Here is a 26,405-nt window from a genome sequence, read left to right on the forward strand (position 1 = left end):
CCCCTTTCTGGGTATCATTTAGCCCAGGAGAAACCCAAGGCTTCATGAATACAAATGAGAATTATTAGAGGAACTTGAAAAAATTACAGATGTTGGGAGCCTATCCCAGACATACAAGGGAAGAGCTTTCTGGCCAGGAACAGACAGGAATGGGAAGAGGCAGGTTAGGAAATTGTATGTTTGAAAGACATTCTCCAGCTGATTCTAGTGATGAGCCACATGTAGAATACATTGAACAGATTAATTTTCTAACTTTGAATTATTTTAAGCCTTAGATGTTGGACCCCCAAGAATATTCTACTACTTGCTATTCACTCTGCCATCCCCGTGAGTGGTTAGCACGGAGAACACCAATCGTTTGGGAATATGTTAAGGGATTAGGGCATCAGTACAGACAAATCCCAGATGGCAGAGCCACTGCCACATGGCAGAGGGAAACTGCTCATGTTTTCTTGTGAATTAGCTAAAAAAAATATCCGAAGTCTCAGTCCTTCATCAAATCCATGTTGCATGTTGTTGGTAGGAGTGGTCAGCACCAAACAAGATGACAACAGTTGAAACCACATGTGGTAAAATCTATGAATGATGAAAATTGGGCTGAAGGATCATGTCTTGACACTCACACTGAAATATGTGAATATTGAATGGGGAAAAAATTAGACTTGGCAGAAGTAATCAACACTTAAGGAACTCTGCTAATAGCTAAGGGCGCACATATTAAACTTTATTGCCTAAAAATTAACAGAAGAATCCAATTATTTGACTAAATTTAGGTATGAAAAATTTGACCTGAGATCATTGGACTTGGTACAAATATTGGCTATAAAAGAAAACTTGCAGTTGCAGAAATTATAATCAGTAAAATTTTGATATGAACAACAAGGAAAAAACCACATTAATAACATTTTCATTGAAACCTTATGTGGAATATAAATGATTCTAATGAAAATAATTTCAGTAAATTAAAAAAATTAAAATGGAAAAAATTATAAATATCTTAATATCTTAGAATAAAAATTTTATCAGGAATTAAAGTAGCTTAATAGAAATTACCTTTCAACATACTTTTTAAGTGAGTATTTATTCAAGTACGCATAACTTTGATGTAAAGTTTTCTACTCCCAAACACGGGGGTCAAAAAATTCTCAGGTCAGAAAGTGCACAGGGTCAAAATGGGCAGGTCAAAACAAAAGGCTCCAAACTTCTTGCACCCATTTATGTACTGTGGAGTGTCAAGAAGGAAGCAATCAGGAAGAGTCGGGAACAGGAAGTGAACCCGGGGAGAGTGAGTGTCCATGGAGAACCACAGTCTCAGGCTCCTGGGCCTTTAGGGAGCCGTTAAGGAGAGTGAGTACCTGGGAAAAAGAGCCCAGAAGACAAACTTCATCCTTCAGCATTTTTCCTAAGCCTCTCTCTCTTATCCAGTTTCTTACAAATAGTAAGCATTAAAGTCAGCAGAAATAGCTGTGTTTCAAAATGCAAGTTCCACTGTCATAAAGCAGGTAAATAATAAGTGTTGGGGAGGATGTAATAAATTGGGACCCTCATACAAACAGGTTAGCACAGGACATGGCCATTTCATTCTTAGGTATATGCCCAAGAAAAAGAAAACTGTATGTTCCCACAAAAACTTATTCACGAATGTTCATAGCAGCATTATTCATAAAGCTAAAAATGGAAATGAAAGTCTCCATCACCTGATGAATGCATAAATGAAATGTGGCCTATGTAATATTGTTGGGCAATAAAAGTAAAGTATAAGCACATGCTACAACATGGATAAGCCTTAGAAACATGCGAAGTAAAAGAAGCCAGTCACAAAAGACCACATATTGTGTGACTCCATTTATATTAAATGTCCAGAATAGTCAAGTCTATACAGACAGAAAGTACATTAGCAGTTGCTTAGGGCTAGAAGGAGCTGGAAGGAAATGAGAATAAATGATAATGGGTACAAGATTTCTTTTGGGGGTAAGAATGTTCTAAAACTGATCATGGTGATAACTGCATAACTCTGTATTCATTAAATCAATGAACTGTGTGGCATGTAAATCATATCTCAATAAAGAAACCTCATTAAAACTGCAAATTTCTGTGAATGAAATCCCATTGTAAAGCTTTGAGAAGTCAGTTCATCTCTTGGGGTATCAGTCTCCTTCTCCATATAATGGGAATGATATGAATACCTGATAAGAATGATGAAAAAATCAATCAAGCAATGTATGTGAGAATGCCCATACACATATGGCATGAATAGTAGAGATGGCTAACTGTCTGAAATGACCTATTCTTTTCCTTCCACAGTAGTCAATTGGCACAGGGACAGTTCCCCAGGCAGGGACTGTGATTTCCATAGCTCGTTCCATTCACTTACACCTTGATCTTATTCTGACCCAAGGTATGTGAACAGAAATGGTGTCTGATCAGGGTGGTTAGGTATCCATTATATCTATTTCACCCTCTCTCACCTATCCCCCATGGATGCTGAGCACTTTATAGGGAGGTTGAGCCATAAGATGGGAGATACTGGGGCCCTGAAATCCCTCCGTGGGGAAGACCCACATGCCAGCTGTGTGCACCATACTAGGCTGATAGTCTCAGTGAGAAAGAAAATTCTTTTTAGTTGAAATGTTTTTGGTAGAGCAGATAGTGCGACCATCACTAATATAAACTATAGGGAGGTGCAATACATTTTTGACAAAAAAATAGAGCATGTTTGCCACTCATTAGTACCTTTGGAGTTTCAGGATGAAAGCCAGCAGGCACTCAGAAAGAGGGCAAATATGGAAATTGAAAAGTGTAAGTCATGACTCCATCCCACTCAAAATTTTATTAAGTGTTTATTGTACCATTCATTGCTCAAACTTACTTAAGGCTTTTATGCACTTCATGGAATCCCAAGGCCCTGGAGCAAATACCACATCAATTCTGAGTCCTCTGCACTATTTGCCAGCCCCAAGTTCTACAGTGAGCCTGCATTCTCAAGGAGGGAGCCAGACAACAAGCCAAACAAATAAGTAAATTGTATGATATATTGGGTAGTGATAATTGCCGCAGAAATGATTAAAGTAAGGAAGGCATGTGGGAGCTCAGGAGTGTTATTCAGTTTTTAAAATGCTGGTCAAGGAATGTGTTACAGAGAAAGTAGCATCAGAGCAAAGATTTGAACAGAGAGGGAGCAAGCTATGAGTTAAGAGGGAACAGTTACAAAAGCCCTGAGAAAGGAATATGCCAGGATATTCAAGGAGACCAATGTGATTGGGGCAGAGTAGGCAAGGGGAAGAGTGACTGGGAAGAGGGAAAAGAAGTAAGGGGTGGGACTAGAGTCTATGGAGGCCTAGGGGCTGGACAAAAAACATGATGGAGGATCCAAAAGAGTTCAAGACCAGAGAAAATTGGTTGCTCTTTTTTTGAGCAGTGAATGCCAGCACAATGCTCCCAAAATGAAGTTCCACCTTGCGAGATATCAGGTCAGGAATTGGACAGCAATACCGTAGTAGGAACCATTAAGAACTCAGATGGTGAGTGGGATCTGAGGTTCCCTGTCCTCCCCACCCTCTGGCCAGCACTGTCACATCAGTGCCTCTGGAAGCAAAAGAGAGGGAGGACATTTCAAAGACTGAGTGTTTACCAAACAGATGGTTTAGTCTGGAAAAGACTGAGTTCATAAGGATAAGAAAAGAACCATGTAGGACGTTTGGTCCTGTCTAAAACATCCACAGAGATATTTGGTCCAACCCAAAAGTTCTTTTTTAAATTTGATCTCTATTATAATTTCTTCATTACCATTTAGTCCCCCAAACTCCCCTCCCCACAGCAATCACCACACTGTTGTCCACGTCCATGTGCTCTTTTTCATTTTTGCTCAATCTTTCCACCCCTTAACTGCCCCCTCCCAGCTGTCACCCTGCTCTCCATCTATGAGTCGGTCTCTGTTTTGCTTGTTAGTTAAGTTTGTTTATTAGATTCTACATGTGAGTGAAATCATATGGTATTTGTCTTTCTCTGACTGGCTTATTTCACTTAGCATAACGTTCTCCTTCCATACTGTTGCAAGGGTAAAACTTTCATCTTTTTTATGGCCAAGTGGTATTCCATTGTGTAAATATCCCATAGTTGTTTTATCCATTTGTTCACTGATGGACACTTTGGCTGCTTCCATGTCTTGGCAATTGCAATTAATGCTGCAGTGAACATAAGGGTGCTTATGTTCTTTTGAATTAGTGTTTCAGGAATCTTAGGGTATATTTCCAGCAGTGGAATTGCTGGGCCAAAAGGCAGATCCAGTTTAAATTTTTTTAGACATCTCCATACTGTTTTCCACCGTGGCTGTACCAGTCTGCATTCCTATCGACAGTGCAAAAGTGTTTCCCTTTCTCCACATCCTCACTAGCACTTGTTGTTTGTCAATTCATTGATTACAGCTGTTCTGGCAGATGTGAGATGATATCCCCTTGTGGTTTTAATTTGCATTTATCTGATAATTAGTGATGTTGAGCATCCTTTCATATGTCTATTGGCCATCTGCTCTTTTTGGAGAAGTGTCTANCCACACTACTTAATATGAAACTATACACTAATGCCATAGTAGTCAAAAGAGCATGGTACTGGCATAAAAACAGACACATAGACCCATGGAACATAATAGAGAGTCCAGAGATAAATCCACACCTTATAGTCAATTAACATTTGACAGAGGCAGCAAGCACATATAATGGGCTAAAGATAGTTTATTCAATAAATGGTGTTGGAAGAATTGGACACATATGTTCAGAATAATTAAACTAGACCATTTTTTACACCACACACAAGAATAAACTCAAAATGGATCTAAGACTTAAATATAAGATATAAAACCATGAAAATCCTAGAAGAGAACATAGGCAGCAAAATCTTGGACATTGGTCATAGCAATATTTTATTGGATATATCTTCCCCGGGCAAGGGAAATGAAAGAAAAAATAAACAAATAGGACTACGTCAAACTAAAAATCTTTTGCACAGCAAAAAAAAACCAACAAAATAAAGACAATCCACTGAATGGGAGAACACATTCACCAATACATGTAATAAGGGGCTAATATCCAAAATCAATAAAGAACTTAAACAAAACTCAAAACTAAAAAAAAAAAAAGCATAGATGACCTGATTTTTAAAAAATGGGCAAAGGACTTGAATAGACACTTCTCCAAAAAGAGCAGATGGCCAATAGACATATGAAAGGATGCTCAACATCACTAATTATCAGATAAANTGGAATCTTGTTAGGAATTACATTGAATCTATAGATTGCTTTGGGTAGTATGGACATTTTAATGATGTTAATTCTTCCTATCCATGAACATGATATGTGCTTCCACTTATTTGTATCTTCTTCTATTTCTTTCATCAGTGTCTTCTAATTTTCTGAGTACAGGTCTTTTACATTCTTGGCTAGGTTTATTCCTAGGTATTTTATTCTATTTGAAACAGTTGTGAATGAGATTGTTTTCTTAATTTCCCTTTCCGTTAATTCATTATTGTCATAAAAATGCAAATGATTTCTGGACATTAATTTTGTATCTGTACTTTGCTGAATTCATTTATCAGTTCTCACACTTTTTTTGTGGAATCTTTGAGGCTCTCTATATACAGTATCATGTCATAGGCAAAGAAAGACAGTCTTATTTCTTCCTTTCCAATTTGGATGCCTTTTGTTTCTCCTTGTCTGATTGCTGTGGCTTCCAGTACTATGTTGAATAAGAATGGTGAAAATGGACATCCCTGACTTGTTCCTGATCTTGAGGAGAACACTTGTAATTTTTGCCCCTAGAGTATGATGCTGGTATTGGGTTTGTCCTGTATGACCTTTATTACATTTAGGTATGTTCCCTCTATTCCTACTTTGCTGAGAATTTTTATCATAAATGAGTGCTGAACTTTATCAAATGCTTTTCTGCATCTATTGATACGATCATGTGGTTTTTGTCTTTCATTTTATTTATGTAGTGAGTCACACTCATTGATTTGTGAACATTGCACCACCTTTGCATTCCTGGAATAAATCCCATTTGATTATGGCAAATAATTTTTTGATGCATTGCTGTACTCAGTTTGCTAATATTTTATTGAGAATTAGTGTCTGCCTTCATTAGGGATGTTGGCCTATAATTTTCTTTCCTGTTGGTGTGTTTATCTAGTTTTGGAATTTGGATAATGCTGGCCTCATAAAATGAGTTTGGGGGCCTTCCCTCATCTTAAATTTTATAAAATAGTTTGAGAAGGAGAGGTATTAGTGCTTGTCGAAATGTTTGGTAAAATTCACCTGTGAAGCCATTAGGTTCAAGACTTTAGTTTGTTGGGAGTTTTTTTATTGTCATTTCAGTTTTACCAGGTGTAATCCCTGTATTCAGATTCTCTGATTCCTCCTGATTTAGTTTTGGAAGATTGTATGTTTCTAGGAACTTATCTATTTCAGCCAGTTAGTTGTCCAGTTAGTTGGCATATAGTTGTTTACAATATTTGCTTGCAATCCTTTGTATTTCTTTGATGTCAGTTGTTTTCTCCTCTTTCATTATGATTTTATTTATTTGAGTCCTTTCTCTTTTTTTCTTGATGAGTGTGGTGAAACGTTTGTCAATTATGTTTATCTTCTCCAAGAACCAGCCCTTGAATTTATTGATCTTTTGTGTCATTTCCTCTTAGAATCTATTTCATTTATTTCTGTTTTGATCTTTATTATTTCCTTCCTTCTACTCATTTTGGGCTTTGTTTGCTGTTTTTTTCCCTAGTTCCCATAAGTGTGAAGCTAGATTGTTTATTTGAGCTTTTTCTTTTCTTTCTTTTTCTTCCCTCTCTCTTTTTTGAGATAGACCTCTAATGCTACAAATTTCCCTTTTACGATTTCTTTCCATGTCCTACAGATTTTGGAATATTGCATCCTCATTTTCATTTGTTTCAAGGTGTCTTTTGATTTCTTTCTTGATCTCATTGTTGACCCTTTCATTATTTAATAACATGTTATTTAGCTTCCATGCCTTGTATGTTTTTCAGTGTTCTTTTTGTAATTGATTTCTAGTTTCATAGCATTGTGGTCAGAGAAGATTCTTGATGTGACGTCAATCATCTTAAATTTATTGGGACTTGTTTTGTGTCTTAACATGTGGTCTGTCCTAGAAAACATTCAATGTGAACTTTAAAAGTGTGTATATTCTGCTGCTATAGGGCAAAATGCTCTGAAGATAGCAATTAAATCCACTTGATCCAGGGTGTCATTTAGGTTCACTCTCTCCTTGTTGATTATTATTTTTCTTGAAGATTTTATGCATTTATTTAGAGAGAGAGGAAAGAAGAAAAAAATGGGGAGAAACATCAATGTGTGGTTGCCTCTCATGTGGTCCCCACTGGGAACCCGGCCCACAACCCAGGCATGTGCCATGACTGTGAATCAAACGGGCAACCTTTTGGTTCACAGCCTGCGCTCAATTCAGTGAGCTACGCCAGCCGGGGATCCTTCTTATTTGTCTGGAAGATCTATCCTTTGAAGTCAATGGGGTGTTAAAATCCTCTACTATGACTCTATTTTTGTTAATCTCTCTTTTATGTTGATCAAAATTTGCTTCACCTATTTAGGTTCTCCTCTGTTGGGTGTGTAGATGATTACCAGGGTTCTATCATGAGGTTGGAATGTTCCTTTTATCATGTAGGGTGCTTCTTTGTCTCTTACTATAGACTTGGTTTTAAAATCTGTTTTGTTGGATGTAAGTACTACTACCCCAGCCTTTTTTCCCTTTTCCATTTGCATGAAATACCTTTTATGTTTCTTTACTTTTAGTCTGTGTGTATCTTTTGATCTGAGATGGGTCTTTTGGAGGCAGCATATATGTGAGTCTTGTTTTCTTCTCCATTCAGCTACCCTATGTCATTTGAGTAGAGTATTTAAATCTTTTGCATTTAAGGTGATTATTAATAGATACATATTTAGTGCCATTTTATTGTTAGACTATCTTCCTCCTTTTTTTCTTTCTCTTTTTATTCTTCTTAAAGCAAGCCCTTTAACATTTGTTGCAGTACTGGTTTGGAGTTTACAAACTCCTTTAGCTTTTTCTTGTCTGGGAAGCTTCCTTTTTCTTCTTTGATTTTAAATGGTAACCTTGCTGGGTAAAGTAGCTTTGGTTGTATAAGTCCTTGCTTTTCATCACTTTGAGTATTTCATGCCATCAGTTCTGGCCTGAAATGTTTCTTTTGAGAAATCAAATTGGCCTAATTGGTGCCCCCTTGTAGGCAACTACCTGCTTTTCTCTTGTGGCTTTTAGGGTTCTCTCCATGTCTTTGAGCCTTGTTATTTTAATTATGATGTGTCTCAGTGTAGGGCTCTTTGGGTCCAACTTGTTTGGGAGTCTCTAAGCATCCTGGACTTGTATGTCTTTTTCCTTCACCAGATTAGGAAAGTTTTCAGTCATTATTTCTGCAAATAGGTTCTCGAGTCCTTGCTTGCTCTCTTCTCCTTCTGGTATTCCTATCATACAGATGTTGTTACATTTCTTGTTGTCCAAAATGTTTCTTAAGCTCTCTTCTTCTTTTAAAATTCTTTTTCTTTTTGCTGTTCTCTTTGGGTGTTTTTTCTACCTTATCTTCCAAATCACTGATTCAATCCTCTGCTTTAGCTAACTGTTTATTCCTTCCAGTATATTATTTATTTTAGATATTGCATTCTTTATTTCTGCCTGGTCCTTTTTTATAATTTCTATGTATATTTTTTATGCTGTTGTGTATTCTTATAATCATTACTCTAAACTTCTATCTGATAAATTGCTTGCTTCACCTCAGGCTGATGTTGCTTGGAGAGGAGTGTTCTGACTGAGAAAGATAGTTTGTATAGTATGGGGAATGACTCATCGCAGGTGTTCCTTAGCTTCTCTCCCCAGAGTTACCAAGCCAAAACTCTCCTCAAGTGTCTCTAGTCCACTCTGCCCTCCCTCTGCCAGAGCCCAGAGTAAGAGGCTGCAAACAAAATCTTGTGTGTTGGCTTCTGTGTCTCTAGCTGTCTCTCCCTAGCAGAAACCCTGCTTCTTTTCACGGCTAGATGTTATCTGGTTCCTTTCCAGCTTTGGTGCTATAGGCTGGGGAGCCCAGCTTAGGGTTTAGACTCCACAGTTCTCTCCACATGTTTGAAATATCCCTCCAGAACTTCAGCTGTCACCCACGGGAGCCCAGCCAGTCCCCTCACGCCTTCTCCAAACTCCCTACCAGTCTTGTTGGGGTGAGATGGTTTCTTCTGTCTGTCCATGGTTATAGGCTTCTCCCAAGCTAGTGTTTATTTGGTTATTCTGGATATCTCTACAATTTAGTTGTAATTCCAGATTGGTCCTGGGAGGAGGTTAGTGTAGCTTTATTTACTCTTCTGCCATATTGGATCTGCAAAGTATTCTTTTTTTAAAGCTTTTTTAAAAAGATTTTATTTATTTTATTTATCTTTAGAGGGGAAGGGAAGGAGAGAGGGAGGGAAATATCAATGTATGGTTGCCTCTGGTGTGTCCCCTGCCAGAAACTGGCCTGCAACCCAGGCATGTGCCCTGACTGGGAATTGAACCGTGATCACCTGCTTTGCAGGCCCGCTCTCAATCACTGAGCTACACCAGCCAGGGCAGGATCTGCAAAATATCCTTGATATTTGGCCCTTGATGCTTAGTTTTGGCTGAAATTTTGATGGAGACATTTAATCTGTGTCCTCCCTCTACCTAACCCAATGTGCTGTATTACTGAGGCAACAAGGATTATCATTAGCAATATAGCCACAACACAATTATTGGACCAATGAAACATGATAGTATTTTTAATGTATTCAATCTCTAAATCAAAAGTATAAGTAAACATGCATTACTTGAACTCAGTGATGTTTTTCTAAGGATTGACATTTTGGACAGGACTATTTTTCAAGGATCCTTTGGTGTGGGCCAAATGTCTCTGTGGATATTTTTATTAATGAAAACTGCCAGGATAGAATCACTTACATCAAGGAGCTAAAAATGAAGTCTGCTGATAACAAAAAGGTTGCTTTATTTTCAGTCTATCTATGAACTTTTGAACCACCTATGAGAACACATCCTGAATATTACTTCCTCTTCACCATGGCAACCAGACCATCTGTAGTCTTCATCTTGAAAGGAGCCAATCAGGTTCACCAGCCGGTATCCTTCATTTGCATAGAAGGTCTAACTGAAGTTTGAAGTTTTGAATTTCTGTGCTTGTCATGGAAACCAATCTTGGAGTCTCACAACCAGGATGTAACCATTTCTTTTTGAATTACTCATCACCTCAAATTAGAGGAAAAGTTTACTTTGTTACAAACTTTGTAGGTTTTGCTTTTAGAAACCCTACTTTTTTTTGTTCTCTTTGAAGTGCAGTTTGGATTGCTATCTGACTCTGTATCTCCTGAATTTGAGTCTTTTAAGACCCCAAATGAACTTTTAATTTGTTTTACAATCTCAGATATTTATTGGTCAATGATACATTCTGTCAGATACGTGGGATCTTCCTTGCCTCTTCCTGTGCCCCCTGGATTCAGGTAAGGTAACTGAAAGAGTCCATTGTACTCAGTCATCTCCTCAGTGGTCCTGGGTTGGCATCTTAAGTCTTCTTTGGACCCAAACCTTGCAATCTCAGTTGAGGTTCAGGATTATTTGGGTGTCCTCTTTTGCCAGCTGTTATCTATACAATGTAAGATACCCATCTGATTTTGTCTTTGGGATTTAACGTGCTTGTTTTGTGTATAATTACTCATCTATCCCTTTGTCAGAATACACTTTCTGTAAAATGGGAAGGTCATGTTCTTAGGAAATGATTGCTGAGCACCCACTTTCTTGAATTCCAGCTGTGTTCATGTTTGAAAATTGTGGGCCTTTGTTCTGCAATTTCCTTTCTCAGTGGGCTATGATTACCAGGGATGATTCACAGCTAAATTGGCCATTTTGAAGAACTGCTGATCTTTGTTAACTTGCTTTTCACAAGTATAAATAATGCAACCATAAAATAAAACAAACTGAATAGTATATCTACTTTAAGTTGTATTTTGAAGCTTCCGAATGTATTCAGGACTGTAAATTAGCCAAGAATGAACAATTGAAAGGAGTAAAAATGGCTTTTTAGGCCTCTACTTTTCCACCCCACCTTTGTTTTTTAAATTTTTTAAATTATATTTTATTGATTATACTATTAACGTTATCCATTTTTTCTCCTCTTTATTCTCCTCCAGCCTGTACTCATCCTCCTACCATCATTCTCCCACCGAAGTTCATGTCCATGGGTCATACATATAAGTTTTTTTGGTTTCTCCATTTCCATATTATACTTAACTTCCCCCTGTCTATTTTGTACCTACCATTCATGTTTTTTATTTCCTGCACCTTCTCCCCCTTCTCCTCCTTCCCCTTCCTGCTGATAACCCTCCATTGTGATCTCCATTTCTATGATTCTCTTCCTGTTCTAGTTGTTTGCTTTGTTTTCTTTTTTAAGTTCAGTCATTAATAGCTGTGAGTTTGTTGTTATTTTACTGTTTGTGTTTTTGATCAGTAAGTCCCTTTAACATTTCATCTAATAAGGGCTTGGTGATGATGAACTCCTTTAACTTGATGTTATCTGAGAAGCACTTTATCTGCCCTTCCATTTTAAATGATGGCTTTGCTGGATAGAGCAATCTTGGATGTAGGTCCTTGCCTTTCATGACTTGGAATACTTCTTTCCAGCCCCTTCTTGCCTGTAAGGTCTCTTTTGAGAAATTAACCAATATAGTCTTAAGGGCACTCCTTTGTAGATAACTGTCTCCTTTTCTCTTGCTGCTTTTAAGATTCTCTCCTTATCTTTAATCTTGGCTAATGTAATTATGATGTGCCTTGGTATATGCTTCTTTGGGTCCAACTCTTTTGGGACTCTCTGAGCTTCCTGGACTTCCTGGAAGTCTATTTTCTTTGCCTGATTAGGAAAGTTTTCCTTCCTTATTTTTCAAATAAATTTTCAATTTCTTGCTCTTCCTCTTCTCCTTCTGGCACCCCTATGATTCAATTGTTGGGATATTTAAAAATGTCCTGCAGGTTCCTAAGCCTCTCCTCATTTTTTTGAATTCTTGTTTCTTCATTCTGTTCTGGTTGAAGGTTTATTTCTTCCTTCTTCTCCAAACCATTGATTTGAGTCCCGGTTTCCTTCCTGTTACTTGGTTCCCTGTACATTTTCTTTTATTTTACTTTTATACCCATCACTTTTTCCTCTACTTTGTGACCACATTCAACCATTTCTGTGAGCATCCTGATTATCAGTGTTGTGAACTGTGCATCTGATAGATTGACTATCTCTACATTATGCAGTTGTATTTTTTCTGGAGCTTTGATCTGTTCTTTCATTTGGGCCATATTTTTTTGTTTTGGTATGCCTGTCATGTAGTAAAGGGTGGGGCCTTAGGTATACACCAGGGTAGGGCAGGTATACACTTTGCTGTGTTGCGGTGCTGTATGTGGGCAAGGGGTCTGAGGGAGAACAATGCCTTTTGCTCAGCTCTTGGCTGCTTTCAGTCACTTCCTCCGCTACTGACATGCAAATTGGACCCTTTGGGTGCCGATTCCAGGGTGGGTGGCTTTGTGTACATTCTAGGAACCTGTGGGTCTCTCCAACAAATTCTCCTGTGAGGCTGGGAGTTTCTTTCACAGCTGCAACCCCCACAGGTTTTTTCAGTCAGACATATTGAGGCTTTATTATCCTATACTGGGACCCTGGGTTGTGTGATCTGTCTTGCTCCCCAGTTGTTCCTTCCAGTTTATCTGCATGCAAATGTGGGACCACCCAGTCCACCAGCCATTGCCTCACCTGGTCTGCCAGCTGCTGCCTTGCCTTCCCTAGTCATCCAGCCCCCACTTTTCCAGGAGACCTCTTCACCCCTGGCTGCCCATCTCCACCCCTCCTTTCAATCCAGATGAGTATTTCTTCTTTAACTCCTTGGTTGTCAAATTTCCATACAGTTCCATTTTCTGGCAGTTCTGGTTGTTTTTGGTTTTTAAATCTGTTGTTGTCCTTCTTCTGGTTGTGTGAGGAGGCAAAGTGTATCTCCCTACACCTCCATCTTGGCTGGAAGTCCTGTTCCTTCCCCATCTTTGTCTCCAGAGGTGAAGCAGCCTTCTTCTATAAAATCTGCCCCCCCTTTTAATCAGGCCTTCTTCTTACATTCTGAGCCTTCTGACATGAATGTTTTACCTTTGCTTTCTATTTCTATTTGCTCTGTTTTGTTTCCATTTGCTGAAGCTTCTCTATAAGTCAGCCACCCTGTTCAAAAGGGGAAAATCATGTGACTCCCAGAATTTTGGAACAGCTTTTGGAAGCAGTGACCCTCAGAGTTAAGGCATTTTAAGGAGTCCAAAGGCAAGATAGGTTCCTCCTGGTTTATGAAACAAGTCTTGGGACTTTCTGGAAAAATGGGTGAACTTTTGGATAATTGGAGCTTTTGGATAATTTGGAATTGAAATGGTCATTCTGGAGAACATCTGTTTGAAGACTCTCGGGGAAAATGAAATGCATCATTTTTTTAAAAAAGATTTTTATTTATTTATTTTTAGAGAAAGGGGAAGGAAGGGTAAAAGAGAGGGAGAGACGCATCAATGTGTGGTTGCCTCTCACACACCCCCTACTAGGGACCTAGCCCACAACCCAGGCGTGTGCCCTGACTGGGAATTGAACCAGTGACACTTTGGTTCACAGGTCGGCACTCAATCCACTGAGTCATACCAGCTATGGCTCAAATTCATTCTTTGATTGATATTCAGAAATGTCTAAAATAAAAAACTGACTTCAAAATGGTTTTAAAATGACCCTTATAGCATGTACAAACTTTGACCATCTCAGCAAATAACCTTAATTTAGTCCATCTGCTAGTAACGTAATTTTAGTTTTGTATTATTGTGCCTGGGACACAAAAGCTAACAACAGTTATCGAACGTAGGCTGTGAGATCTCTCTGTGTCCTGTTTGTGTAAGTCCAGGTATATATGTTATAGGTAAGACATTTCAATCTCTAGATGATATTACCAAACTTAACTGGTAAGTTAAGATTGAATTGTAAGGGAGCCCTGCTCACTTGACTTAAAAACAAAGTGCCTGTAAGAACTGAAAAAATATGTCAGAAAATAACCCCAATGCTTACAAAGTACATGTGCTCTAGGATTAATTTTCAGTAAATTAAAGCTAGCTTACAGTTATTGGCTTAACTGAAACAGGCAGGTCTTTAGCATTTTGCTGTGAAATAATGCAAACATACCACTCTCATCCTACCTGAGCTTACTAATCAAATAAGCTTGTATTATCTATGATACAAAATTTGTCAACAAGAAAAATAACTTAAGATAATGGCTAATCACTTTAAAGTCTCAGGAAATCTTTGAGAGTATTCTGAATGTGATTATAAAAACAAATGGTTTAACTAGAGGTGAATGGGATAAGAGTTTCCCGTGAACTTTTCAGTAAAAGGTTTTCTAAAATCTTTTGGTTATTCAGATCCTTAAAGCCTGCTAATTTAAGTTAAATGATGAATTAAGTCTTTAGAGAAGAGCTGAGAGGAGAAAAGGACATGTGCTTGTACACTGCTCTACCAGCTTTGTGGTCAACAGACAAGGTGAGAAAGCATGNACTAATCAAATAAGCTTGTATTATCTCTGATACAAAATTTGTCAACAAGAAAAATAACTTAAGATAATGGCTAATCACTTTAAAGTCTCAGGAAATCTTCGAGAGTATTCTGAATGTGATTATAAAAACAAATGGTTTAACTAGAGGTGAATGGGATAAGAGTTTCCGGTGAACTTTTCAGTAAAAGGTTTTCTAAAATCTTTTGGTTATTCAGATCCTTAAAGCCTGCTAATTTAAGTTAAATGATGAATTAAGTCTTTAGAGAAGAGCTGAGAGGAGAAAAGGACATGTGCTTGTACACTACTCTACTAGCTTTGCGGTCAACAGACAAGGTGAGAAAGCATGGAGACCTCTGAGTGTGATTTTGCAAGGCTAGGAGAGCATAACATACCTCAGATTAAGATGAAAACATTTCTTACAAAACCTTAATAGGATACCAAGAGGTAAGATCTCTTAGAAAGTGATGAGAATGAAGAGGAAGATGATATAATGATTGAAAATGATTGTATATAAAAAAGTAAGATGTGTATGTTTGCTAAAAAAAAGTATGAGAAGTGGAAATGCATTTTTATTAAAGAAAAATACAGTAATTTTGTCCTAAAGTAAAATGATTGCTCCAGAGCAAGAGAGAAAAAAAAATAGGACCAAAAGTAGAAGTGTTTGTGAAAGTCCTGGAAGGTTTGTGAAAGTTGCAGAAGGTTTATGGAAAAGAAATCTTTTTTTTTTTTACTTTTTTGAGTTTATTCAACACTAAGTTCTTTTTTAAAATATATTTTATTGATTATGATATTACAGTTGTCCCATTTTTTCCCTTCATTCCACTCCACCCTGCACACCCCCTCCCACCCACATTCCCCCCTTTAGTTCATGTCCAGGTATCATATTTATAAGTTCTTTTTTAAAAGATTTTATTTATTTATCTTTAGAGAGGAAGGGAAGGAGAGAAGGAGAGAAATATCAATGTATGGTTGCCTCTCGTGAGTCCCCTGCTGGAAACTGGCCTGCAATCCAGACATGTGCCCTGACTGGGAATCGAACTGTGATCGTGTGGTTCGTGGGCCTGTGCTCAATCCACCGAGCTACACCAGCCAGGGCTCATACTTATAAGTTTTTAACTTCTACATTTCCCATACTATTCTTACCCTCCCCCTGTCTATTTTCTATGCTACCATCTTTGCTACTTACTCTCTGTAATTTTTCCCCCTCTCTCCTCCTCCCACTTCCCTATTGATAACCCTCCATATGATCTCTATTTCTGTGGTTCTGTTCCTAGTTGTTTGCTTAGTTTGTTCTAGTTGTTTGCTTAGTTTGTTCTAGTTGTTTACTTAGTTTGTTTTTGGTTTTGTTTGAGGTGAGGTTGTTAATAATTGTGAGCGTGCTGTCATTTTAATGTACATGTTTTTTATCTTCTTTTTCTTAGATAAGTCCCTTTAACATTTTATATAAGAGCTTGGTGATGATGAACTCCCTGAACTTGACCTTATCTCAGAAGCACTTTATCTGCCCTTCCATTCTAAATGATAGGTTTGCTGGATAGAGCAATCTTGGATGTAGGTCCTTGTCTTTAATGACTTCTTTCCAGCTCCTTCTTGTCTGTAAGATCTCTTTTGAGAAATCAGCTGACAGTCTGGTGGGAACTCCTTTGTAGGTTACTGTCTCCTTATCTCTTGCTGCTTCTAGGATTCTCTCCTTCATTTTACTCTTGGGAAATGTAATTGTGATGTGCTTTAGTATGTTCCTCCTTGGATCCAACTTTTTGGGGACCCTCTGAGCTTCCTGGACTTCCTGGAAGTGTATTTCCTTGGCCAGATTGGGGAAGTTCTCCTTTATTATTTGTTCAAACAGGTTTTCCACTTGTTGCTCTTCCTTTTCCCCTCTCGTACCCCTATAATTCATATGTTGGAATGTTTAAAGATATCCTGGAGGTTCCTAAGCCTCTCCTCATTTTTTTGAATTCTTGTTTCTTCCTTTTTTTCTGTTTGGTTGTTTTTTTTTTCTTCTTTCTGGTCCACTCCTTTGATCTGAGTCCCAGTTTCCTTTCCATCACTATTGGTTTCCTGTACATTTTCCTTTATTTCACTTAGGGTAGCCTTCATTTTTTCATCTAATTTGTGACCAAATTCAACCAATTCTGTGAGCATCCTGATTACCAGTGTTTTGAACTGTGCATCTGATAGGTTGGCTATCTCTTTGTTGCTTAGTTGTATTTGTTCTGAAGCTTTGATCTGTCCTTTATTTGGGCCATTTTTTTGGTCTTGACACACCTGTTACATAGTGAGGGGTGGAGACTTAGGTGTTCACGAGGGCAGGTCAATGCAGTTGTTTTTGTGACACTGTATGTGGGGCAGGATTCAGAGAGGCAACAATGGCACTTGCTCTGTTCTCTGCTGGGTTTCAGTACCTTCTGCTGCTTCCCCTAAGCAAACTGGGCCCTTCTGATGCTGATTTTCATGTGGGTGCATTTGTGTATGTTCTAGGATCTTGTGGGGCTCTCCAATGAACTCTCACATGAGGCTGGGAGTTTCTCCCTGCACTTCAGCCCCCACAGGTGTTTTCAATCGGTATTTTGAGGCTTTATTTCCCAGTGTTGGAGTCGTGGGTTGTGCAGTCTCTCTCGCTCCCCAGTTTCACCTGGTTTATCTGTGTGCGAATGTGGGACCACCTGGTCCACCAGCCGCCTTGCTCACCACACCCCTCCACAATCTGCCACCTCACTGGGTCCACCAACCACTGCTTTTTTTTTTTTGCCACCATCCATCTCCACCTAGCTGCCTAGCTGCCCTACTCTGCCCCTCCTACTGGTTTGGACGAATGTGTCTATTTTAACTCCATGGTTGTCAGACTTCCATACAGTTCAATTTTCTGTCAGTTCTGGTTGTTTATTTTCTAAATTTTTGTTTTCCTTATTTTGGTTGTGCGAGGAGGCACAGTGTGTCTATCTACACTTCCATCTTGGCCAGAACTAGAAAAGAAATCTTGAAATAGAAATTTTATGTATGATCAAACTAAAGTTTGGGAATGGATTTATTTAAATTAACTTTTAATATAAAAATGTTCTAATACAACGTTAGAATTTGGTTTTCTCTTTCTGTTAAAAGGACAAAGTTTTTCTATATTATTAATGTGCTTCTTAATAGTATTATAAAGGGAAAACAAGGAATTTATGTTTTATTAAGATAATTTCCTGAGCTGTCAACATAAGATCTTTGATTGCTTAGGCAAACTAAATCTCCTTAATAATAAAAGGGATAAATTTTACTTCTAAGTATTTAATTTTCTATATTTTCCTGTGATAATGAAATGGAATGTTAAGTATTATTTCATAGTGACCAATGCTCTCTATTTGACCCAGTGTTTTAAAACATTTGATATGTTTAACGATTTAAAATTTTAAGTAGAATCTTGATCTTAACCTGAAAATAACTTGCTTTTTTTAAAAAAAAAATAAGGAATCTCTCTTTACAAAAGGGGGAAATTAAACTAAATGGACCTATCTGGTATGCTAGAATCTCTAATTGATACACTACAATTAAGATTTGAAAAGTGGATTCTAATCTAGTTGTCCCTTCTCAAGGATAAATGTGTGCTAGTGATTATTTGTATGAGTTTTCATTGGGCAGAAGCATTTCTGTATTGAAGAAGCCACTAAAATCCTTCAAGAAAGGATTTTCCAACATGGGGAGTCCCCAGAGAGCTTCAGAGTAATTGGTGAACTCCCTTTTCAGGACTAATTCTGCACCAAGTATGTGAAACTCGCTCAATATTACAACATTTCCAATCTGCTTATTATCTCTATTCTTCTGGGTTTGAATTATAGAATTGAGTATGATAATCAAAACTTAATTGACAGAATTAATTGAATCTTTCAATTTGCCTTGGCCTAAAGCTCTTCCCTTAGTGTTATTTGACCAAAGATTCGCTCCCTTTGGTAACCATGTATTGTCTCCTCTTAGAATTACCACTCGGAGATCTATGAAGCTAGGCCAAGGATTGCGTGAACCTGCCTCGTTAAAAGTAGACCTTGTGACCTAAAATAAGAAACTCGTGAAAGACTTCAAGAATAATACAGGCTTGTAGAAAAATCTTTTCACAGTGCACTCCCAGGAGACAAAGATGTTGATCATTATAGCCTCTAACCTAGAAGTATGGTCCGTTGGAAAAACATTTTCAGAAGGATTCTCTCCAGCTTTGCTGGAAGAGACCATACTAGGTATTATTTTTTCTTTTAAATATTTTATTGTTTATGCTATTACAGTTGTCCCAATTTCCCCCCTTTCCCACCCTCCACTCAGTCCACCCTCCATCCTCCAATCAATTCCCATACCATGGGAATAGGTTCATGTCCATAGGTCATTCATATATGTTCTTTGACTAATCTCTTCCCCTTCTTTCAATCAGTCCCCGCCTCACCCCTTCCCTCTTATAGCTCAGTCTATTCCATGATTCTATGCCTCTGGTACTATTTTGTTCATTAGATTCATTTTTTATTGTTTATTGTATTATAGTCATCCCAACTTCTTTTTTTCCCTTTTGCCCCCTCCACACAACCCAACCCTTTTGCCCACAGTCAATCCTCTCTCCATTGTCCATGTCCATGGGTCACTCATACATGCTCTTTGACTAGTCCCTTCCTCTTTCTTCCACCATTCTCCACTCACTCTTCCCCTCCTACAGCTACCAGTCTGTTCCATGTTTCCATGTTTCTGGTTCTATTTTTCTTGAAAGTTTATTTTGTTCATTAGATGTCCATAGTAAGTGAGGTCATATGGTATTTGTCTTTTGCTGACTGGCTTATTTCAGGTAGCATAATAGTCTCCAGTTCTGTCCATGCTGTCGCATAAGATAGGAGTTCCTTCTTTCTTGTATAATTCCACTGTGTAAACGTACCACGGATTTTTAATCCACTGATGTACTGATGGGTACTTGGGCTGTTTTTAACACTTAGCTATTGTAAATAGTGCTACTATGAACATTGGGGTGCATAAGTTCTTTTGAATTAGTGTTTCGGGAATCTTAGGGTATATTCCCAGCAGTGGAATTGTTGGGTCAAAAGGCTGTTCTATTTTTAATTTTCTGAGGAAATTCCATGCTGTTTTCCACAGTGGCTGTACCAGTCTGCATTCCCACCAACAGTGCAATAGTGTTCCCTTTCCTCCAAATCCTTGCCAGCACTTGTTGTTTGTTGATTTATCAACGATAACCATTCTGACAGATGTGAGGTGGTATCTCATTGTGGTTGTAATTTGCAATTCTATGATAGCTAGTGATAGTGAACAATGTTTCATATGCCTATGGGCCATCTGTCTGTCTTCCTTGGAGAAATGTTTATTCAGGTCCTTTGCCCAATCCAAAGAATCAATGAATCCAGAAGCTGGTTCTTTGAAAAATAAACAAAATTGACAAACCTTTAAACAAAATCATCAAGAAAAAAAGAGAGGACCCAAATAAATAAAATTAGAAATGAAAGAGGAGAAGCAGCAACCAATACCATAGAAATAAAAAAGATGGAAAGAAATTACTATGGATAGCAATATGCCAAAAAGCTGGACAACCTAAGATAAATAGACAAATTTATAGAAACATACCATCTCCCATAACTGAATCAAGAAGAAGGAGAAAGCCTGAACAGACCAATAACAATCAGCAAAGTTAAAGCAGTAATAAAAAAAGTCCTGGCACACAAAAGTTCCTGGACCAGATGTCTTCACAGGAGAATTTCACCAATCATTCAAAGAACTAATATCTCTTCTCCAACTATTCAAAAAAGTTCAAGAAGAGGGAAGACTACCAAACTCTTTTTATGAGTTCAGTATCATCCTAATTCCAAAGCCAGGTAAAGACACAACAAAGAAGGAGAATTACAGTCCAATATTTCTGATGAACACAGGTGCTAAAATCCTCAACAAAATTTGGCAATCTGGATTCAGTAGTACACCACAATCAAGCGGGATTTATCCCAGGGGTGCAAGGGTGGTATAACATTCACAAATCAATAAACATAGTAAATTGCGTAAACAAAATAAAAGACAAAAATCACATGATCGTACCAATAAATGCTGAAAAAGCATTTGACAAAATCCAGTACCCATTTATGATAAAAACACTAAGAAAAGTGGGAATAGAGGGAGCATATTCCAACATAACAAAGGACATATATGAGAAACCTACTGCCAATGTCATACTTATGGGCAAAATCTAAAAGCATTTCCCCTAAGATCAGGAACAAGACAAAGGTTCCCACTTTCACCACTGTTATTCAACACAGTACTTGAAGTTCTAGCCACAGTGATTAAACAAGAAAAAGAAATGCTTTAGGGGGAAAAATAGTGGCTTTGTCTCCAGAGGGCTTTCTCTCTCCTCTGGCAGCCTTTCACCGCTTGATGTTACATGGGTGGCTGATCCTGGCATTGGCATTCTGTGTTTGGGATCCCTGAGCAAGGTGCAGGCTTCACTCTCTCAGAGGGTGGTTCCCATGGCTGTGCCGTGGGCTGGGCTTGCTGCTTGTGGGAGTGGGCCAGCCCCTTTCATATCCCTACCCTTCCTACAAAACTCCAGGTGGTTTCTGCCCATCCTTGGCCAAAAGTCCCTTTTACCAGTTAGTCTTTATTTCAGGTAGTTTTTTCCTTCTTCTTTTAATTTCTAGTCAGATTCTGAAAAGTGGTGCAAAGCAGATGTTCCTACTCCACTACCATCTTGCCCTCCCTACTAGGTGTTAACTAATCCTCACACTGCAGACTTAAAAAGTATTGACTCATAGATCCATGTTTCTCATTTACAATGGCCATCTCACCTACATGCTGTTCCCCTGATTGGACATCTCAGGGGATCCAGTCAGGACCCAGGTCTTCTGCAGAAGATTTCAGATTGAAGTCATTCAGAGCTGACATCCTCCTAAATGAGTAGCAGATGACATCTGAAGCACACGGCTTTTCCCAAAATATGGAACCAGACCAGTAAAGCCCATCCCTGCTATACATATCCTTATGCTTATTTCATAGTTGCCACAATAATTATATTCCTAGGTGTATATTAATGATCTCAATATTCTTGTTACCAGCGAGTCACCCTCCCTGTGTTTTGTATTGTATATTTTGATCACCCCTTATCATTAGCTTCTGACTATGCAGTACTTCCTGGTTTTTGTTGTTTTAACCCATGGGAAACCTTGGCATAAAAATGTAATAATATAGTACTCTCTAACCTTAGCCCCTGAAGGGAATCTGTCTGAATGCTGAATCTGTCATCTTATGGCTGCCTCTACATTTGGTAAAACTGATGATCCCATAGTTATTCCTGTTAGCAATTTCCCCACTGTCCCTGACTTCACTGTTATAAAGCCCCCTCTTTAAATCCACTGTGGCAGGAAGTGACCTTACTCATATGCTCCCACCTCTTTGCCACTGAAACGGACACTTCAATAGTTTCACAAACCACCTAATGGGGAAATTGTTTTTTCAGAAAAAACTACAGCTTCACATTTTCCTTATAAAGAAGCTGTTTGGGGCCTATATGCATTTTCCTTTATTTCTGGCCAGTCAATGAAGCCAAATATGTGTGTCCTGGTACAATAAAACACTGCTCGTTTTTATGAAAAGTACATTATATTCTTTTTATCTTGCCTCTTATGCTAGGAAAATTTTTAACTCTATATTGATATCTGATCAGTTATTCAAGTGAAAAGGACCTGGGTCTCCATTGAGGTGATTTAGAGCAATGTGGTAAAATAAAAACATGACTAAGAAAAAAAGAAGAGATCCCTTAAGATCCCTTGACAGTGCCTTTGACAACATCAAAGATACACTCTAGTGACTGCTTTTTGAGTGATGGGTGAAATAAGATTTCAACATTACCATATTTACCTTTAATTCTGTTCTTTCCCATTGCTGATTATTTCCTTGAGCATGTATCTTTTTCTAGCACTTTAGTAGGTATGATAGGGAATACATGAGAATGGATGAGACCTGATCCTATCCACTACAAAATCTTAATTTAATAGAGAAAATCAACTGTCACCTGATAATTATATAATTATAATTAGGGAATAGGCTGACTTTATTGACAGCTAGTCTTGTAAATTATGGACCCAGACATATACAGGGCCTGTATAAATAATGCCTCTTTTTTACTACAAAATCTTTTGTTACAAAATCATAAGCATGTAACCCTGTAACATAACAATATCACACTCAAGCACACCATATGACATTTTAGGTGAAATGTTTGAATTAAAACTATAAATTATTACACCCATATTATTACCCTACCCACCACACTCAAGCAGGCATTAATTCTGCTGGACACTGTGTTTCAACTAAAGACATGGCTTTTTGGCAGACAAGCTTATTGTACAATACCAGCAATATTCTCTAACCTAGAAATTCAATTCATTGTATCCTTTAGAGCACCTGCCTTAGCCTAGATACCATAAAAACACTACCTCAGATTCATGAGAATGGGCAAAAGAGGTAGAGAAATTAAGCTGTTCTCTTTTCACCTCTGGAGGGATGATGATGCATTAAAAAGGGAGGGGCATTTAAAATCTCTTTTCTATTGGGATAACATTTAGGCAAAACCATTTAACAAAGAAATGAATTTAGAATTTCAGGGATAATCAGTCTACCCTTATAAATTTGAACTGCCTACTTTCTGTTGTAATTTGCTACACATTAGTATTATGTTCATAGGAAATTAGTCATGGTAACCATCACAGATTTCACAAACAGTTAGTTGCACGGTAAACATTATTATAATTCTTTGTATATCTGAGTATGATTCCAGCACTTCTGTGGATGTGAGTGCTACTTTTTTTCCTAATTCCAAATGATTTTTTTATGCAGCAAGTAAATCCAGTTGTACAATGTATAAATGCCATCCGTTGAAAGCATGTAAAAAGCATGTAACAATATGGTATTTCCTCATAGCTCCTAATTTCCATCAGTCCCATGCCTTTTAACTCTTCTCAGATGTAGCTACATAGTGATCATTCCAAGATGAAGGAAGACAGAATTTTGAGACTAATCTGGGAAGGCAACCACTTCCTTAGAATTGTAGGGTCATGTGCTGGTCTTGGCACTGCCGAATTAGATATAATGTTGTAAAATCTAATGAGAACCATCAACAAAATAACCTAATACCCACCAAGGATTTTTAATTTTTAACCTTTTTTCATCTCATGACACATACACTCACTATTAAAATTCTTTGGCACATCAAAAATCTATTTTTTTTCTGATCTGACACAAAAATATGTATGATTTTGATTAATTTACACTGGATGGCTACTGTTGTATTGGTTGTTGTCATTTAAAAAAAAAAACTTTGACAATCTAAGGGAAAAGGTGTCAGTACTCCGAACTAAATAGTCAGGTATTGCATGTTTTAAAATTTTCCTGGCACACTGGTGGGAAATTGCTGCTCCAGAACCATCAGTGCTCAACAGAGATCTCCAGATTCCCCAGTTAAGGAGTTCTCTACACAGGATGGCTTTAGATTATCTGCTTGCAGCCCAAGGACAAGTTTGTGCCATAGCTAGTACCTCTTGCTGTCCCTGATAAAAAACACTTTCCAGGTAGAATAGAAACAACCCAGCTTTTCAAACTCTCAATGTCCCTTAGGGAACATTCCAGTTTATCTGCAAGTGCCAATGAATGGTTAGGATTTAAATTTTCCAATATTTTTAGCTGGCTCCCAACTGGCATTGGGGTTATTTTGAAGTTGGGATTGTAAATTGTTTTCATTATTACTGGTCTAATTTATTTGATGTACTCCATGGTCACACTGTTGATGTCTCATATAACCACTTGTCTTGAATGGCCTATAAAAACTCAGAAAGTGGTTGCCTCAAGATCTGAGGTGATCGATCAAGGCTTCCTTTCCCAAGGACCACTACCCCTAACCAAAACCCCAATGAAAGACAGTTCTGGATAAGGACTATGCCCAAGGCATATCCAATGCTTCTCCTAACCTCTCTTTTACGGGATAGTTAACAAGATCACACCCTCTCTTGAGCCTTGTTTGTAGGGTGTGTTAACTAAATGCACAGAAACACAGAAACAATGTACAGAGCTTGCTTACAGCAAAGATAGACCTTTTACTAAAAAAATTTATGTCTGGGAACGGACTACTCACCATGACCTGCCCAGTTAGGAATTGATCATTAGATCTCCCCATGAGGTTACTTTTCATGGAACCACTCCCCACCTTTTTCACATTTTGAAAGTCTCTCTAATACTCAAATATCTGGTTTCTAAAAGGGGAAAACATAAGAAATTAGGGTGGAGGAAAATTCTGGAAAAGTCCTTTGAATCTGGAAATCACTTCTGTTGGGAGTGGAGGGGCTTCCAAACTAGGCAGAGGTTAGGTAACAATGGCTGCCTGTATTTTTGTCTGCACCTCTGTGGTCAAAAGTATAGTGAATGAGCAGAAAGAAGATTTTCAATGTTTAGAAGACAGGGCACTTTTTGCCTCCTCTGGTCCCTGTGAGCTGTGTGCAAGCTGCTCAAGGAATGTGTGTGTACATAGTTGCCTGTCATGGAGCTGCTCCACTGATGGGGAGCTGCTACTGATCTAAGAGCTGAACTGGACTGAAATTAACTGCAATTTACTATCCAAATCTCTTTCCATGGAAGTTGCAAACCTTCCACAAACTCCCAAGTTCCAAAATAGTTACATCACAGAGATTTTGCCAGTGTACTTGTCCTCTGGGTGGGGAGGACATTCAAACATTTTGGGTGTTTCCTATTCTGTCATCTTCCACAAATCCTCTATCAGTGGATGAAATCTTACATGTTGAATTATATATGTTGAATCTTATGTGTTGTATTAGTCATTGTTCTCCAGAGAAGCAGAACAATAGGATATGTAATAAAGAGGCAGAGACTTATTGTAAGGTACTGGCTCATGTGATTATGAAGGCTGGCAAGTTTCAAGAACTTCAGGGTGAGTCAGCAAAACTGGAGACCCAGTAGAGCCAAAAGGCAGTGTAGTTCCAGACTGAAGGCTAATAGGGTCAAGAGTTCAGAAGAGCCAATGTTTCAGTTTGAGTTCAAGGGCAGGAAAAAGCCAAGGAGCCAATCCGAAGACCATGAGGCATAAAGAATTCTCTGTCACTCAGGGAAGAGTCAGACTGTGTTTTATTCAGGCCTTCACCTCATTAGATGAGACCCACCATTTTAATAGAGCAATCTGCTTTCCTCTGTCTACCAGTTTAAATGTTAATCTCACACCAGAGCAATCAAGCACCAAATAATGTTTCAGCAAATATCTTGGTGTCCTATTACCCTGTCAAGTTGACACATGAATTTAGCCATCATGCTTCTCCTATAGAAATTACATCTGGAACTAACTGGATGTTATAGTCCCTTTAGGGCTAAAAACCTAGTGACTGCATCTTCTCAGTGTGTTCCTCAAACATATGTTGAATGGGCCAAATATGCTATGACCCCAGACCTGGACCAAAAACGAACTTTATGATTTTGGTAATGATGATGATGAAGTGCAAGTCATTTAAATACTTGACAGTTATATTTACGGAGCAAGACATTTCCTTTAATGCAGTTTTATAGGCAAGAGGGAAAAATCTGCAAACATTTTGGATAACATACAAAATTGTCAGGGTCTTGAGTTACGCCATGCTCGGCGTGCAGGAGTACCTTACATTAATATGGAACATTCACACTTTATACACGCAGGGGTTGGGAAGTTTCAAAATAGCTGGACAGCAGACTTTTTATAAAGACATTCGTATTGGATTCATGAGTATAT

The sequence above is a fragment of the Sturnira hondurensis genome, unplaced genomic scaffold (assembly GCF_014824575.4).
Source record: "Sturnira hondurensis isolate 20B ecotype Veracruz unplaced genomic scaffold, ASM1482457v3 Scaffold0006496, whole genome shotgun sequence".
Classification (NCBI taxonomy): domain Eukaryota; kingdom Metazoa; phylum Chordata; class Mammalia; order Chiroptera; family Phyllostomidae; genus Sturnira; species Sturnira hondurensis.